This window comes from Idiotropiscis lumnitzeri, chromosome 3 (genome assembly GCF_059441095.1).
Source record: "Idiotropiscis lumnitzeri isolate Australia: NSW breed Sydney's pygmy pipehorse chromosome 3, RoL_Ilum_1.0, whole genome shotgun sequence".
In the NCBI taxonomy this organism is placed as follows: Eukaryota; Metazoa; Chordata; class Actinopteri; order Syngnathiformes; family Syngnathidae; genus Idiotropiscis; species Idiotropiscis lumnitzeri.
Window position 1 is genome coordinate 24,421,394 of NC_142393.1, and position 5,186 is coordinate 24,426,579.

A 5,186-nucleotide genomic window follows, 5' to 3' on the forward strand; every position below is an offset into this window, starting at 1 on the left:
GACGAGTCCCGGCCGGAAACTCTTTGGGCTCACCGGTGGGAGGTCCTCGCTGAGCCGTGGAGCTCCACACAGGAGGATCAACAACAAAAAAGATAATTCGGCAACCGACTAGCTAGCTTATCTCGTGTAGCCAACGTCGAAACCACCGCACAACTACAATGCAACCTCTGAAGGAATTTCCTGTCGCTACACATTTCACGAGCCCATCATTATCATGCAGATGTTTTTAAGACTGATGGTGTTGTAACTCTCCAGTCCATTTTGGAGTTCTTGGTCTTAATTGTCTCGGTCTCGGACGGGCCAAACTCGATTTCCCATCGAGACCAGCACCGGTGTGCTGTACTTCAACTTCATGAATGTGATTATAAGGAGAGGAACTTAGTAAAACAACAAATCGCTTCAAATCATGTTTTATTTACAATAAGCTCCCGACTACCCTCGTAGAGACACATTAAGAAAGTTCTGAATCTTAAAAAGTGGCGGAAATGCACCTATTTTTCACGATATGGACGCTTGATTGACGAAAACATTGGCACTTATATAATAGGTTTGCATGTAAACATGACATCAGTTCTAAAATGCCCCCCTCCCCAAAAGACTAGTGATTTAATTGTGTGATGAGATTTACCACAAATTGACACGCCCCTTTTTGGAGCGCAGCGTCTTATTTTTTTCCGGTTTCTGCGTCGACGTCTCAGCAGGGAGGCGAGCGAGGTAATATAGCTAGAATTGTCACTTCAGTTGACTAAAACGGCGACCGATCGCCACCAAAATGCAAATGCACATTACTACTCTTGTCCACGTCAACCTGTGAAAATATAAAAGCGTTCTGCAGAATAGTTTGGATTTATTGACATCAAACGTGAGCTCATTTGATCACCTCCACAAAATCAAAAATACTGTGCCCAACTGGTTATATTTCGGACATCATTTAGCTTCGATAAAGTCTGTAAACTCCCAGGAGGGAGACAGCGGCCAGCAGGCGGGCATAGATCTTTTGAATCCAAGTTTCAAAGTTTGATAACTTTCTAAATTGTCATTCTATTTTCAAAAGCCTGTAAACAATAAACGAAATTATCGTCATACTCAAATTAATTACCACACAAAGAAAGTGCTGGATGATGGATAATTGATCGTTCTAACAAAACATAGATTGAAAATTTATGTGAAATAAAAGCAAAAATATTGTCTGTATTGATAAAGTAAAAGTTGACCTGACTACAGTTTCTGTTTTCTGGGTTTATTCGTGTGACGTTTGCAGTTGAGTCGTGTTTGGTTGTCACCTGAGCCTTCAGCACATGCGATTTCATGTTCAGTCAATAGCAAGTGGCAAAATGCGTTTTTAAAGGTTATTGAGGATAAGCGACTTGGATAATGGGTGGATGGCTGGATTAATTGTACATGAAAGAAGTGCTCTAATTAATTATATATGATGAAACATTTCAGTGATTCAAGTTGTGGGTCGGGACCACAGACCTATTTTATAACCCGGTCTGCTAATGCTGCATACTCGCCCGGGCAAAAAAGGAAGCTACTGGTGGCCATCTTGCGTTGCCACTAGCGAAGGGACATATTCTCCCGCTCGCGCTTAAAGGGGAAGTCAGCCCAAACATATATTTTTCACGAATATGTTCTATGCAGGCCCACAAGTTAAAACAATGCATTCTGATTAATTTTGCATTTGTGGAATATGAGTGAAGCAGCAAAATCGCCATCTCAAGGAGGCGGGCCATTTTGTCACTTTTCTTGACTGAAAATGACATCACAGTTGCTCAGGTCTCAGCTAATGACCAATCATTGCTCGGCTTCAGAAAATAGGTGAGGAACTGCGGTGTATGGCAACACAAAACTACATTTAAGATCACCAGAATGCTCTCTTTGGCGTATTCAAATACGTTTGTCACAATTGAAGTTAACATGAAGGTTATTCATAGAACAACGTCTACGTATTTACAAATTAAATAGTGGTGAATTTGCAATTAAATATATGGACCGTGGACAAGTGGAACAAAGCCTCCCACACTAAAACATAATTTTTGTCCTTTGCCCAATGAGAGCGCTCCGTGCTGTGCCCATTTTGTACGCAGGGTGGCATGCTCTGCTTTAGGGATTATTTTTTTAGTTTATGTAAATAATGAACAATATTAACCCGTAAGATGTAGAAGTGGCGGTCAAAAATTATAGAGGTGTTTTTCTTCTCAGTATGTATGTAATTTGAATTTTTCATGGTTTAAGCTTCCATATATTTCTCAAACAAGTTGTCTTTGAAATGAAACTATTTGGATTTGTATCTAGATGTTGTACTTTAAGTTAATACAGTTTTTGCGTCTCACTTTTCCTTCCATGGTGTGCAGAATTAGCCCAAGCACATTCTATAGAATTTCAAACATTAACCCTTCAAAGTTTAGATTTCTATCAACTGTGACTGTCAGGTATATATACGGTTGAGCCACACATCTAATTCCTGCAGTGGCCACAAATATTGAAATTAACACGCAACAACATATATGACAAATTTGAATGGTCTGCCATGTTGCCCTTCCGTGTCCAACTTTTTTAGCACCATATAGACAACCGATGCCCAAACATTCTGAATTATCTGAAGTGGGATGTCTTCTTATATAAACAAGAGTTCCGGGGGCAAGGGTGAAAGTTCTCTGTCGATAATAGTGTCGTTTTTATCATTCTGTTGCTCGCCGAATTGCACTCGGATCTTGTTGACGCTCATCACCTGAGCCCCAAGTCCTCTTGCAATTCGCCCAATAAAAAAAATCCACAGGTAGCTGGGCCTTCTGGCCAAAGTCATTTAAACAATTCCCCTTTAAAGGTCTTCCCTTGTATAGATTCATGTGTAATAAATAATGAAAGATCAGAGAGAATACTTGGCCAAATTGCTTTGGAGCAAACGCTTGAATTGTTGTGTTGTGCATTGCCTAAATCTGAATAAATGTTCTCCATCTAGAAATTGAATGTTTCATGGCAGCATAATTTTTTCTCATTCGTTCTTCAAGAATGGGAAGCCAAGTGGACGGTTCTGAAAGAGAGGAAGAAAACTGAAGCAAAGGTCAGTAGAAACACTTGGGCAATAAAGCTTCAAGAGCAAAGCCCGACAGCTCCAATCAGATGTGACACTTTGACATTGTGCTGGCAAAGTGGATGTCAGTGTGGTCACCGGGGCTGCTAAGCATGTCGCCGGCCATCAGGACGGAAGAATGGGAGCAGTGGAGTGTTCGGGAAGCAAGGAGTGATCATGATTATTTGCCGTGAGTCTCTTCTAGTCGCCTGAGATGGCTCGTTTTGGCTTGAACATATGCTGCAGGTGGTACCAGCACGTCTCGCTCATTTGATGAGGCAAACCAAATGTGGCTTCCATCGGCAAGTGTACACGTCAGCAGAGAGCATGCATAGTCGTCTATGCATCAATGGAGGCCGAGCAGTCAGTCCAATATAACAGCCGGCAGTTAGGGCGCTGGAGTGTGGCGCACCACCTTGGTCCTATCTCTTGCATTGCATGGGAGGCGACTGCATTTGTGCAACTTTAAATGAGAGTCAACGGGTAAAAGTGTCTACACTCCAGACCGAAAATGTGTCATGCCTGTGAATACGAAAAATCGTGGTGAGTGTATGTATACATATTAATATACACATATATATACACATATACACAATATTATTATTTATTATTATCCTGCTGCCAATTTAGCATATGACTACCACGTCTTCTATCCCTTTAAATGGCTAGGGAATTAAAATTGGCCTATTTCATTTTAAAAGGGTTAATGTTAGGATTAAAAATTAACATTTTATTCGAGAAAATCAAATTATATTCACATGTGTAAAAGAAGGCCGATTATATGACCCTAGTTTAAGAGCCCCGATATTGGAATGTTTCCACTTCTTGTTGGTGGTCATTGTTCAGCAGATGTTGTTCAAGATAACGCACGAGTTTATCAGAAGTTAACCCACATGGGGTCGTACACGCACGCGCGCACGCATTCCTTGAGTGTGTCGGCTTCCTTTGGGCCCCTTTTAAGGGTCAGAACAGAAGACAGGGTTGGAGAAGAAAAAATCGCTTGTTTTTTAATTCACTTGCTCCTTGGGAATTTGGAGGCTCTGGTCTGGGTTCGGCTGCTTCAGCGCCTTCTGTGACTTTTTGCATTTTTGATCACGGTAGCGGCCATGATCTCACTGTGATCTACTGTCTTTGCAATTAAAAAAATCATGCTATGCGTCGTATAGATGAGATCACCCAAATTGGGAAACGCTACATTCAGCAACTGTACAGGTGAGACTCTAAACAAAGATAATGTGTCATTTTCACCAGCAGAGAGCAGTAAAAACTGCAGTTGCATCGGAATTTTCTATTCCACTGAGTCACATACGAAAAACACCTAAAAACGGCCATCTAGATTCTTTATCATTTTTTTTCATTTAACCTTTATTTAGCCAGGTAAGACAATTGGGAACAGATTCTCATTTGCAATACAAATTAATACAATAAATTAGATATTTGCATGATACATTACATCAAAGCATATGATGAATACATTGTTAAAACAGGTGCAGTTAAGTAGTAAGTAGTCGTAAATATAAGCAAAGTTGGCTCAGAATGTATTTACATTATGACACAAACTTAGTACACATTCATATTTCTATAAACATTTTACTATATCTTCTCATGGAACAACAATGAAGAAATGACATGTTGTTAGTGTAACATATTCTGTGTACCGGTTGTATAAAAGTGTAATTCACAGTCCCTTCAAAACACACAGCAAGCAGGATTTCGTTCCAACTACTTTGCCAGATTTTGTAACAATCTGAACTTTCTTTTTTTGGTCAATGAATAATTTCAGTATTGGTATAGTTTCTGTCATTTTCAGTCCCCATAGGCTTAAATGACACGCCGCAAAGCACATCCACAAGGGCCGAGAATGCGACTGATGAGCCCTGTTGTATCGCAATCTGACTTTGTCCCTCCGGCGTTGCAAGTGTCGTATGAAAGAGTCGTGTTTTTCCCCAGAGCTGTGCCTTTAGGCTCTGTGTAAAACCTACAATTGCTCAAAGACACTTGAGAGACTGAGTCAGTGTTAGGCAGCGTTGTGTGTACCTGCAACGCTTTTTTTTTTCTTTTGCACTCATCATACTTCTTGATCTCCAAAGGTTTATTTGCCTACATTTTTGTC